The sequence below is a fragment of the Falco peregrinus genome, chromosome 10, assembly GCF_023634155.1.
Source record: "Falco peregrinus isolate bFalPer1 chromosome 10, bFalPer1.pri, whole genome shotgun sequence".
In the NCBI taxonomy this organism is placed as follows: domain Eukaryota; kingdom Metazoa; phylum Chordata; class Aves; order Falconiformes; family Falconidae; genus Falco; species Falco peregrinus.
This window is the reverse complement of record NC_073730.1, coordinates 11074738-11089071: the sequence shown is the minus strand read 5'-3', so window position 1 is coordinate 11089071 and position 14334 is coordinate 11074738.

Genomic DNA, 14334 nt, shown 5'->3' with positions numbered 1-14334 from the left:
TACTCCTCAAAAAAAATATTGAATTCAATTTTGTTAACAATATTAACTTAGAAAGAAACTGTCTTGTACATTATACTTTACTGTAATTCATAATTGCCAGTATAAATCTGTTTTCTACATCTTCACTGCAGTAAAAACTTCACTGCCATTAAGAACATCATTTCCATATTACATACGAAATCATCACTTCTAATCATTGTCTAACTGTCTGGGAAATAGAGGCTGTTAACATTCATACCGAACGATAGGCTTTGTGCATAGCCGAAACAATTTATTGTAATGAATGTTTCAATAGGTGTGTGCTGATATTGGTTTTCAGTGCTATTAAATTATTCAAATTCATTGTAGTCAATATCACCTTAATTTATTATATTGCATTATTACAATGTAATTGCTTTCCACATATTTGGTATACAGCTTGATTGCTGATTAAGTTCTGAGTTTCCCAGGGTGCGTGGCATTCAGCTTGGGCAGTAAATGCAAGTGTTAGTGCAGACATCGGTGAGCAGTGGGTGAAGAATACAGACAAAATAAAACTTGATTGCCAGGTCTTAGGACAGCACGGAGATGTCTCTTCTCCCTTCTACGTTGTCCCTTTTTCACAGTAGGAAAAGGGACCTGGGTTTAGGCCCAGGCACAACTTCTCTTCACTCGGGATTATGGCAGCATACTCTAAAATATTTCATAGACGTATAAAACAGAAAGACAACAGCTGACCTTCACGTGTCAGATACTGGAGAGAAACTTCCCATCCTATCATTTGTTAGAAATCTGATAACATGACTTACTCTGAACTGAATCTAAATGAAATGATTTAGGGCTTGGATAATCAGACTCATCCCTGGTGGTGTGTTTGAACTTTATCTTATAGCAATGCCGTGTCACATAATTATGACAAAACTGTACTTTCCACTGCTATCTCCTTTGCTGGTAAAAGAGCAGAACTGAATAGACTTACGCCAGCTTGCCCTAGGTAATTTAATAGACCAGATAGCCTATCACTCTGCAAACAAATGCTACTCTGACCCATTATGTTTGCTGTAACAAACAGAATAATTGATAGCTATGCAAAAAAAGTATTAGTCTTTTTGTACATTCAGGTTTCCTGAAGCCACTAAAACCCAAACTTACACACATGTGGTCATATTTTAGAGTTACAAAAATCAAGTCAAACAAACTCATATATTTTCGTTGAAGGCAACGGAGCTGCTCATTGTTGCCAAGAACTTGACCATTAAGATTATTTTGTCACGGCCATATAAACACATTTGCCTATATACCTTGTCATCTGTCAGTTTATTTTTACTCAATAACTGACACACCTATGTTTGCTACCAGCTATTCCTTGCACTGTAAATCATGGTAAATGCACAAAAGAGAATATATTCTGAAAAATAAACACACACAGAGCCCCCTCCAAAACACCCCCCAATACCAAAATGGTTGTATTTTCCCAACATTCTTCCATTACCACATTGTATAAGTTAAAACTGAGGTCATTATTTCCTAGCACTCCAGTTAACAATTGTATTTATCTCTGCTTACCCTACATAAGGAAACTCTCAAGCTCACAGGGCTTGTAGCTGCAAGCCATAGACCTTGGTAATATCCAGCTACCAATTTTATAGAAGACCACATTAACTGTGGTTTGTTACAGAAATGCTCCTTTCTTGGTGTTTGATTGTGATTCTAAAAACTATAATCCAAAACTGGAACATCTGAAGTCAGAATGAACGTTTGAAAAACAGGCTGCAGACTGTTGCCCAGAAGACGTGCTTACATTATCATTTATGTCTTCTAATAGTGTCAGTAACTTTATTTGAAAGACTGCTGTTTTTTTCCAAAGTACTTCCAGTTCCTGTGCATATTTTTATTAATGTCTTTTATTAGTTCTTAAATTCCATTTCCGCTGTGGGTCTGCTTTTGGACTTTGTTCATTATCTAATTTGTCTCAAATTCTGACCCCCAGGTTATTGGCAGGAAACCGATTGCCCTTTATCTCTTTTACTATTAATTGCATAGTTAGAACTGAAGGAATAAAAAGTCATCATGAAATGAAATTACACAAAGGTCAACTGTAATGATGGCTTTTATCTTCTCATGGTATTTGTTCCAAGTGAAGTTTGATTAAACCAGAAGGCAATCAGAAGACACTAGTAGACCTTGCCGCTGTCCACAAGCACAAGTAATTTCTTATTGTCCATACTCTTGATACCATGGACTTTAGTGATGTTGAGAGTAACAGATTTGGCTTTTCTGGTTCTTGTTATTTTAAATCATTCAAGTCTAAAAAAAATTAAAATATTAATAATTTTTCTAGTATTGAAAAAAACCTGAGTAAGCCACTCCAGAAGCCAGATCAATATCCCATGATACCAGCAATGGATATGACTAGTTGTCTTTTATAGTGAGCAGCTTACAAATAAAGAGGAAAAGATAACTGTTAAAAATTAATCTTAAAAGAAATGTGAGTACTTCAAAGGAAGCTGAAAAGGCTTACATATGTAAGTTTCATAAATAGAAAATGAGAATAATGCTTAGTACATATTGCTTGCTATGAAGTATCCAGCAAGTTCTAAATTAATGGATTTAAAGTTGTTATCTATCTGTTAATTGGTCAGTTTGGCAACTGAAAAAGTACCTAGAACTACTTTTCCACCCCTTTCTTCTTGGAATGTGAATGTTCTTTACAAAAAAGCATTTGCTGTTATAACCATAACATATATGATAAAGATGACTTGCTGGAATCAACTGAGATCTGTTGATCCTGATCTATTCTATAATGCATAACATATTTACAGATAGAGAAATGGCACAAAGAAGGAAAGCTTAAATATGTTCATACGACAGATAATAGACTTACTCTTGCTGTAGTAGGTTTTTAAAGCTGTCAGTGATGTCCTTAAAAAAACAAATTCAAAATAAAAAAAATTAAGTTTTGTGTTAAGTGCTCTGCTAAACACAACAATATACTTCTAAAATGCTTTAAGAATAACTTAATTGTCATAGTCATATTTCATGGCTAAACCTTAATGTGAACAGACTCCATAGAGCTAGATAAGAAATTATTTTCTTGTCCTATACAATTGAATTTCCAAGTGACCTCAGTACAAACATTGTATACACAGTATGACAATGTTTAGTCTTGAGTTACTTCTCTGTCAACATGTTATCTGTCATGTGGGAATTTTGAGCTGAGATAGCTGCCAGGACAGAACCACACCACTCAGTGACAAAAATCTATGATTATTTACTAAGCTAGCTCAGTATAGGAGATGGCAGCAATACATGTCTCCAGACGCCTTGTAACCAGTACTATGAACCCAGGAGAGCAGGAAATTGCTCCAGATGGTTGAGGCATCAGTCCTGGCTGGCAGCCTGGTTTTTACACATAGCAATTCCACCTTCAGAGCAGCCTTCCACACTTTGCTGGATATTCACGGACATATTTTTCTCAAAGACTGTTGTTTTCACTGTGTATTGCTTCTACTAGTGGCATAAGCCACTAATGGCCTTATTGGTCATATCACCCAAGGAAAATCTCTTTAGCTTTCTTTGCGTGTGGACTCTCTCCAGTAGCTCCACCTTTCTTGCAACTCTGTAGTTGAGACCAGATCTAGACACAGCACTCCAGCTGTGGTCCCACCAGTGCTAGGTAGAAGAGGAGGAACACCTCCCTCAACTTGCTAGCAGCATTCCTCCTAACAAAGTCCAGGATAGTTAACCTTCCTTCTCTGCAAAGATGCTTTCCAGTTGGCCAGCCCCCAACTTGTACTGGTGGCAAGGGGTTATCTCCTCCCCAGGTGGAGAACTTTGTGCTTCCCTTTGTTGATCTGTGTAAGGTTTTTCCAACACGTGCTTAGATGCCCTAGTGGCATACCCCACAGCATTTAACCCAGCCTTGGGATTAGGCCCTAAATACACCTTGTGCTGCAGCACAGTCCTCTATTTCACAGACTTTGAACTGCAAAGACAATAAAAGCAACTGCCTTAGAATGGTCTAGATCCCAAGGACATTAAAAAAAAACAAGTGCTACACAGTGTATACACAGCCTAGAAGAAACCAACACTGAATAGTGAAGACACGACCCAGTTTTATGCTACAAAGCTTGACAGTGAGGAATTGATCCTTGGGCTTTCATACTTTTAGTATTTAGAGGTAGTCCACGTGCTCCCATATCTCACTTTTTTAAAAAAAGGAAAAAGTTAGCATATCAGGGTGAAGGCAACTCTTCAAGTAAAACTCCAGGACCAGCTTAATCCACTGCTTCATTTACTGCATACAGCGTAGTCCCAGCAGCATATCCCCCCCATGCAGACCAGCCACCTGCCTTCATTCAGATTCTGAGCAGATATCCCAAGAGGAGGCATTAAGCTTCCTCTTCCAGAATGAAGCATTGCTGTATTTCACAAGCTGACTTAGACCCAGATTGGATACTCTCACTGCAGTTGGTGGAAACGTATGCCTTTAAACATCACCCACCTGAAAATGTCGATTTTATTATAGACCATTAATTCCTATGAGTCTGAAGCATGGAAGCCCAGATTCTTAAACAGATTTCAGCATCTCACTGCCAGCATTTGAGGCCCTTGGTAAGGGAGCAGAATTCCACAGCATACAGGTGCAACTGATATATTCGGATTAACCGATTCCACAACACTTTTGCTTCTTTGTGGGTGAAGGATTTTTTAAAAAAAAAATTATGTGTGTCTGAATGCATGTAGTTTTGTATCTTGTCTTACTCACTTCTTACAAATACAAAGAGTTTGCTTGGGTAAATTTTACTGGAATGGCACCGATCGTTTTTTAAACTCCAGTTAAGTGGACGAATTCCAAGGCTTTCCCCACCCCCATTACTTCCAAGGAAAATACCAACTTCTATACCACTCAGTTTAAGTCTTTGAGCCAAAACCCCCATACTGGTTAGATAGCTTTCATCCTCCATGAGCAATTATAGCTTTTCTTGCACAGCTATTAGTGAATGCAAGACTCTTGCAGAAATCTAACTGGTACCTTGTAATTCCTTTAATTTTATTTTTAGGCATCTGGGATTCATGCCAATATCCTGTTCCTTCTGTGAAGTGCTGACACCTTACGGGCTTTTACTGCTTAGTGTTCTCAAGGCTTTAGGTAGTCATTGTATTCTAGGACTTCCTCCTTTTTATGATTCTAAGAATTCATTCTTCTGCATTTATCTCCATTAAATTCTACAGAATAACCCAGAACATCAGCTTCTATCTTCAATGCCTGCAGAAAAATACACACTGTAACTCAAAACAAAAAAGAAGGATGTAACCTGCACTCGCAAACTATCCCTAACCCCAAGCCAGGACTACCCGTGAGTCACAGCAGGCAACAGGATTATTTAAAGTCAGGCAGCTGTCCTCAGGAACCAGCATGACTACACTTGCCTGTGTTGCTCAAGCCAGGAAAAGACAACCTCAATATAGAACACTGTAATGATACCACAAGGCAAGATGTGACTAAAGGTAACAAATGAAATTCAGTAGTGCAAAATGAGGTCATGTGCCAACAACAAAATTAATAACAACAGATAAAAAAAACATATGGTGACAAAGGCTTCATCATTAACCCAGGAATTTTGTAATCTGAAAGAACAAAGAGAAAGAAACCTTTGAGTGACTGGGTCATCATGTAAAGAGTTAGGAACCATTAATGAAATGCACCTCAAAAATAGAGAAATGTAGTCAAGATAGTAAAGTGCTAAGAGTTTTGGACAGGTAAGAATCATCCTTTACTTGAAATAGTTTACAATTTTTACTTCAGCTTGGTTGTTGAAGAAATTAATCTAGAAAGGTAACTTTTAGAGTGGAGACTCTTACAAAGAAGGAAGCTGACTTGTTTTCTTACTAGAGTAAAAGTAGTATCGATCAGTAACTTCTATTATGAGCATAGACTGCAAAGTTAACATTTGACTGTAAGAACTTTAAAATGGCCCTGTGTGGTTGTCAGGAAAGATGTTAAGTCACAAAATGCAAGCTTTGAAAATAGTGGAATTGGAAAATGTCAGAACCTGGTAGCCTTTCACAATGTGTCATTTAAGTACAGTGAAGAATTTACTCTTTTATTCCTTTTACACTATTGAGGCTAATGATTCTGCAGAGCCTTTATTTTCTGATGGCATTTGTAATGCAATTTCTCCATTCTGCTGCTACCTTATGTGTAAAATTTGGCATAGATTCACCTTAAGAGATCTAGCCAATAGTGACAAAACTTGTTAAATAACTTGCTTCATCTAAAATGGATTTGCTTCCTACCTGAATTTAAACACCAGTGCCAATCGGTCTGGGTGCACGTGACACTTGATTTTTAAGAGATGTTCATTTCAGTGGAAGACTTTAAAGAAATCAATGTTCTGTTCCACACCGTTCTATCCTCTTACAACTTCTTATAACATGAAAAGCAGGTTTTCTACATGTCTGAAGTTATTCACACATAGAAGTTCTCGGTCTTCGTCACAAAACTACTGAAGCAGTATTATACTGAAGGGAATGTTATACTGAAGAATGCGAAAAGCAGATGGGCTTAGGGTGAGACAAAAGCAACAAATGATGGGAAATTGGTACTTGACAAGTACATCAAAGATTAAGTTGAGGAGGGATAAAATGCATTTTTTTCATCTCTGACAAGCAGCATTGTTTCTTTGCTTATTTGTTTTGAACTTCTCTCTTTCCAATTTGCCAAGTTTCATGGAGCTACTCTGGAAGAAGTAATTTACACCATTAGGCTTACTTGTAAGACTTTCTGATTACCTAATTTTCAGACTTACAAACAACCACTTATGCATGGCTGGCAGTATAATTCTGATTTCTAAGTTGTTAAAACTGCTTCTGGCAAGTCACACCCTTAAATGTAAGCATTAGAGCCAGGAAGCATCTTTAAATATTTTTGAATTTCTTCTTTGTTTTTCTGTAACTGCATCAGGTTTTCCTCTCATTCTCTATTGTATACTAAGCCAACTTCAAATCTGGCCTGCACACATAAAGGATCATAAGACACAAGACTGTCACTACAAAGCATTTCTGAATCTTCTTTATGGACCCCTAAAACTCTGAATTTAAATTAAATAGCTTTAAGACACACCGTAAATGTTCTACACATCCTGCAGTTTAGTCCCAGAATGTGATGTAGATTGGATTTTGGCAAGCTGACACCAAAATACTCATTACTTCCTTCATACACATGAAAGAGAACCAGGAAGACATGCATCTCCAATTCTGAAGATACCACCAGCTAAAGCAGCAACAAAAGCATTTAATTCATATCTACATGGACAGTATCCAGGAAGCACCAGCAGCCAGGATCAGGGGCAATCAGCCCCACAAAAGCAAGACAAGTCCCACATGAAAAAGCCAGCACTGCTCTCTCAATAATTCTATATTAAAAACAGGAGAATTTGCTTTCCAAACATCAGAGGCAATCAGTTTATCTATACAGAGAAAAAAATTATACTTAGTAATGGGTTTGGATCTGTAAGTTCTCATAATAGAAATCAATTTATTTAAATTAAAAAATAATTCAAGTTCACTAACTTCTCACAACAGCAAAATCCAAATCTCAACAGCAGGCTAGAAACAAGTCCATTCTACTCTGGTCAATTCTGCCAGTGCTTCACAGATAGGCTACGTAAAATAATGGAGCAAATAAAGAGACAGGAGGATGGTCAGTATTTGTCATGCATAAATGTCTTTCAGGTACAGAAGTTTATATCAACTTATATCACAGAATCAGAGAATGGTTTAGGTTGGAAGGGACATTAATAGTATTCTTTTTCCAATGCAATTGACAATTCCAGTCTGACATATACCAGAAATCCTCAAATCAACTACTTCTAGTAACAGTCTGTTAATAATTACTCAATAAATTATCTTCCAATTTAAAGTTTAATACTTGGTGTAAAATAGACTCTTCTAACAGTATGAAGGAGCTCAAAACAAGAGAATAAAGCAGAGCAAGACCTCCCTTGATAGGGAAATAATATTTTTAGATTATTCCACTTACACTTCATCGTGGATAATGCTGATAGTGTACATGGGTTATTTTTGAAAAATAGCTAATAGGATATCTATAGGCAGCCATTAGCATTTTCAAGATTCTCCCCCTACCCTAAACCAGGATAGCAAAAATAATTTTATTTTAGTTAAACAAAGAAGTCTTAGGTTATAATCCATGTTAAATAGTTGATATAATGGTCATAATTTTCTTCTTCACCCTCTAACCTCTACCATCTTTTTTCCAAAATGCAACAGTTAAAAAAAAAAAATGCTCTTAACACTAAAAATGTCTCTGCCTAGTCTGTTACCAGCCACACTGAACATTCAATCTCAGTCTAAATAACAGATGCCCTTGAAACGCAGATCAAATAATGCTGTAAATGCATGCAGTATTCTTCCTTTTCAAGCACACCAGTGAACCCAACAGTGATCTTTAAAGGCACATTCAGCAGTCCCTCTAGTTTCAAATTTATTTTTCCATTTGCTTCCAGCAAGAGACACAGGTGTCAGGTGAGTAGCAGCACATGATACTAACCCTAACGTTGTGAGTAAACAACAAAGCTGTCACAGCACAAACTGGCAGGCAGCAAAAAGGCTTTACCATTGGTCAGACTCTACTGTCCATGCCATTTCTTCATTCTCCAGAGCTCAGACCACACTACTCCTTGTCTCTGCTACATCTAGCTTCTTCCTTCTCCAGGCCGCTCCCCCTCCTCCCCTATCCTCCTCAGGGCTATTTAACCACTTAGCTGTAGGACCACAGATGCACATCGTCAAAGCAAGGCCACAGCTGTATGTTATCAATGTCAATCAACCCACTGCCTGCCTTCCCCTACATGAAGTGGCATCAGGCTTCTCACTGAACTGGTGATGATACTTTTTTAGACATAAAACAAAGGCAAACCATTTACACCTTACATTAAGCTTGCCAAATTTTGAATGGCTTTTCACTGCTTTTTCTGTCATGTGTGTGTCCCATCCCCATCCCACCCCCACCCACCCAGTATTTTTTTTTTTTTTCTGGGCTGTACAATCCTCTTGAACATGTAGGGCATTGCATTCCCACATAATGGATCTAGATCTGAAAAAATTGTTTGGATAGAAATTGTATAAAGACAGACTGCCCAAGCAAGCTACATCCTAGTTGTCAGGACCATGCAAAAAGTGTTATGAAGTGGACATGAATTGGATTTCTCTGACATAAATTTGGGATAACAGTATTTGCAAATGCACCATATCTTTATTAATACTTTTCCACATAAAGCTTTCTCCATGCAACCATGGTTCTAGCATGAGAGTGGCTCCAAGTTAACAATCTGTGGCACAAAATACAACTGCAGATCCACTGCACTGCAACAGGGGTTGTACTTGAGTGCAATGGTTTTTAAGCTGTTAAAAGTGCAGGGTTTTTTCTCAGGGTCTATAAGCAGCTCCAAGAGTTCTTTTCTCTAAAACAAAACCAAAAGCCTCCTACTGAAAAACAGTTTTCCTCATTTACTCCGCAGTAAAATACTACTAAAATACAAGAATTACTGTATTCAGCTTTCAGTGATTCAACACAGAACAGCAGAGATCCACTGAACGTTATTTTCTGACCCGATAGAAATAATTGTCTTCAATTACTCAGAATAAAACTGAATTTGACATGGCACTGTATGGTCTCAGCAAATGCATAATATGTAAAGCAACTGCAGTCCTGTTTAAAAAAAAAAAAAAAAAAAGGAAAAAGTACTGATGTTTATTTGTTTTTCCACATTAAAAGTACCATTTGGAAGCTTATTCAAAGCCTTTGCAATTTAGTGAAACATTCTTTTGAGTTCAGTGGACCTCAGATGAGACCTTTGGGGAAAGAAATGTAAGACACATAAGGTTTACAAAGGATAGCCTTGATTAAAAATGAAACCTTCAAGAGGAAATTAAGATGAAGAATTGAATGCATTTACATCTATTTTGGCACTGGTTCGTATGAACTACAGCAAACTGTTTTGTCAGAAGTGAAATTAATAATGGTAAGAGATTTCAAAATATAATGCTTTAAAAGAACCTAGTTAAGAAATATCATTAAGGTACCTCCTGAGACAAACAACTGCTAGAGAGTGCAAAGTACACTTCTGAACACTTGAGTTTGGAAACATTCTTTTGTGCTAATTAACAAGCTTTGGGCTGGGGTAGCAGGTGTGAAACTGCTACCATATGAGATTTGGTAAGTCAGGACAATTCCAGGCACAAATACAGGCTGTGTGGAGAACGGGTTGAGAGCAGCCCTGAGGAGAAAGACTTGCAGATGTTGGTGGATGAGAAGCTCATGACCCATCAACGTGTGCTTGCAGCCCAGAAAGCCATCTGAATCCTGGGCCGCATCAAAAGAAGCATGGTCAAGGGAGGGGATTCTCCCCCTCTACTTCATTCTCATGAGGCCCCACCTGGAGTGCTGTGTCCAGCTCTCGGGTCCCCAGGCCATGGACCTGTTGGAATGAGTCCAGAGGAGGCCACAAAGATTATGATACAGCTGGAGTGCTTCTCCTATGAAGACAGGCTGAGAGAGTTGCGTTTGTTCAGCCTGGAGAAGGGAAGGCTCCAGGGAGACCTTACAGCACTTTCCAGTACTTAAAGAGGCTGCCACGAGAGCTGAAGAGGTACTTTTTACCAGGGCATGTAGTGATAGGACAAGGGGGAATGGCTTTAAACTGCAAGACTGTAGATTTAGATCAGATATTTGGAAGATATTCTTCACTGTGAGACTGGTGAGACACTGGCTCAGGTTGCCCAGAGAAGCTGTGGATGCCCCATCCCAAGCCAGGCTGGACGGGGCTTGAAGCAACCTGGTCTAATGGAAGATGTCCTTGCCCAGGGCAGGCAGGTTGGAACTAGATGATTTGTAAGGTCCCTTCCAACTCAAACCATTCTATGCTTCTATGATGTTCAGCTGTGTTTTCCTAAACAAATAATGTCCAACTTGACCAAGAATGAAAGTTAATTCAGTTCATGAAGCACCAGTCCCTGCAGTAATGTTGAGAAAAGGAACATAGGAAGGCCATGTGAACATGGAGATTAGGTTTATTTTGCCTTTTCTTTGTTTTTGCAAGGACTAGGCATATCAAAAGGGGAGACTAAGTCGAAATCTGTAGCAATGCCAAAACTATTAGCTGTGAAGTACTGCACTAATCTTTTGATTCCCTTCTTGAGCACATGAACTTTTGTAAGACTGAGAAAAACCTGCATATTTAGGTTCTAAGGCCTTTAAATTCTTAACAGTATCATTAATAGCCAAGCACAACATATATCAAGTTTAAAGAAGCCATGCTGCAGGAAGCTTGTATTGCTGGAGGAAGAGGAGACAGTGTGAATGTGTCGGTTGGAGCTTGTGCCCTTCTGCAGCCAAAAGACAAATGCAAGCTTATCTTAGCAGTAAATACGTAAGATATTTTTCTTTTAATAGTGGTGTCTTTTAAATTTCATGGGGGGTTGAGGGAAAAAAGACTACTTGAGTTTATTTTACATTAAAGGCACTGAAATATATGATCAAGTATGATAGAAATGTTTTTCTTTCCTACCTTACAATGCTTGTTTTCTCAGTAGATGTGAATACAGCTAACCTGAACTAGACAGATGTCGCATGAGTTCTCAGTACCACCTATAGAATCAACACTAACAACTTTTAATTGCCTGTTTTCTCATAAGAAGCCACTTCACAAATTGAGCAGATGGGGAACAAGGGGATTAGGGTTGAATTTCTGCCCTGAGCCACAGGGCTCTTTTGTGATGCTGAGTTGGTCACTTGAGCTTATGTACTCAGAATTACCTGAGGAATAACAAATTCAATTAAATGCTGCAGTTATCTATTTGTTAAAAGTTTTTTCCACTTTTCAAGATCACAATGATGACTATATAAATTCTCTAGCATTTTGGGCTTTTTGTATTCTACAGCAACGTTTTGGAGACTCTGTAAAGACATACTTCTCAAGGACCACCAGAAGCAGGGCAGCTCTGTGAAGGGGGATGAGCAGAAACCAAAGGTGGCTGCAGCACAGTCTGTACCCTCACCAGCTGGCACCATCCCACAGAGCCCGAGCATGGGAGGCCCTTCCAGGCACAGCAAAAGGACCAGGGCTGCTCAGGGACCCCAGCCAGAAGCAGTAAGAGGCAGGGCGAGAGACAAGGCTACAGTGTAGGTCTGCAATCCATACAGGAGACTGAGACAGGCACGCTTGTGAGACACACCGAGGAAGGACCAGGGCCTCAGCCCCGAGCTCAAATGGGTACTCTAGATGAAGGGCAGGGTGTATGGAAGGATGGCTAGATGATGCTGGTTGGGGCATTTAAGGCCTTACTGCTGCCTTCAGGGCCATGACAATATCCTTTAAAAGTCCAGGTGCATGTGTTTCAAAAATGAAATGAGTTAAATAGTTGCAATCTAGTCCAATTTGCTCTTTATCAACATAAAAAGAAGGCTGGCCCAATCATCAGGCTGCCCAGGAGACAGCCAGTAATGAGATGACAAGAGCTTGGCTGGACTGAAGTGAGCTCTCTTGGCAAAGTTGTATGGAAAAGCTTGTGGAGCACCTGCTCCCATCATGCTTGGCTCTAGCTGCCAGACCCAGCTTCACAAAATTTTTTACACACAATAGTTTTCCCTCTTGAAAGGAATAAAACCACCACATAAAATATGTCCAAGATAGTATGTTTGCTTTAAATATTTAAAGCAGCAGAAGGAACCCATAGGAAAATCAAGAAAATGAAACACAGCTAACAAGATACTATTACCACTTTATAACAGAAAAATAGATCAAGAAACCTGAATTCTCCTGGTACGGTCTACCAAGTAGCAGCTTAGCAAATTTTAGAGAAGCTATGAAGAAGACTTAATGAAGAATTCTTTGAATTAATGCTGTTACATACTCTCTCTGGATCCATGGGCTGTACATTCTGCTCCCCAGAAACATTATTGAAAAGTATCAACTGACTTCAAAAAAGAAAACAAGGCTCTGGACTTGTATGTGTGACTTCAGCTTTCATTACCTGCTTACAATCTTAACTCTTTGGCTATGAGTCTCTGATTTAGCTCACTAACCGTCTTCCTCACTCTAAATACTATTAGTCACTCAAACCCAGCCACACAGATCCTGTACCCTTTCCCTATCTTCTCAGCCACTTATTTACATTGTTTTGCTTCACTGTCTTCACATGTTCCATTTTCAGTTTTTTTCAACATTCATCTCCCCTCTCAGGATCCTGGTACAAACCATCAACACCCAAATATTCCAAATAGTCTCTCCATTCTCATGTTATGAAGTCACAAATGGGAAGGATTAAAAGATGCCTTAGACAGCAAAAAGCATAAGTAAATAACTATTTAGGTGTGAATCTGACTGAATTGGCACCTGTGCCATGTGTATATGTTCAAAGAGTTTGCTGGATTTTAAGAAATAGCTTCCATCTGACTGTACACAAGAGCATTTTGATAAGACTGTGCTGTCAGAGTGTTTATTACTTTGAAAATACTTCGGTATGGTAGGCTTGGTATATGTAAATAAGGATGAAGGCTTGTCGATGCATACATGTCACCTTCACCACTACATGCTAATCCAACAAGACGTTGGGTAAGCCATGCTTATATCTGTATTACCTGCTTCTTTCTTAAGCCTCTGGGAAACACACTGTGGAGAAAAAGTGTATGGAAAAAAACCACGTTACGTCCCTCCAATTCTAGCTCTATCAGCATTCAATATAGACCTTGGGCAGCCAAAGTAGTATGGTTCATGAAAAAAATAAATTACTTTTCAATGTGGAAGGCAGAAGTAAATGGAATTGTAAAGCCATTTTTGCTGCAATAGTAGCTCTAATTATTTGTCCCCATTAAAATTTATCACTGATAAACTTAAGAGCAGTTTTTATAAGCTATTCATATTATTTATCTGTCCTCTCCAATACTCAACTTTTGGGCACACGACAGAGAAGATATGCTTAGCAGAGTAATATTACCATTAATTACTGTAATTAATGCAAATTATGCAAAACCAGTAAAACTCAATTACCAAAAAAATAATAACCTTTGAACTGAAAATGCAACAGTAAATGCAGAAGTTCAACGCATAATGGCATAATTGTGCCAGAAATAATGCTGAGCGGAGGGTTTAGATCCTGGTTCTACATGCTAAGGCTGTTTATAAAAAGCTGTGTAAGTTTATAGAATGTTAATACATGGAACATAGTATAAGAAACTGTATTACATTAAACCCTTCATATATAGAAATTTTCTCTTAAACCATTTGTTTTGTAGGATTTTATGCTGACCTTTAAACCAGCTGTTTTCAAAAG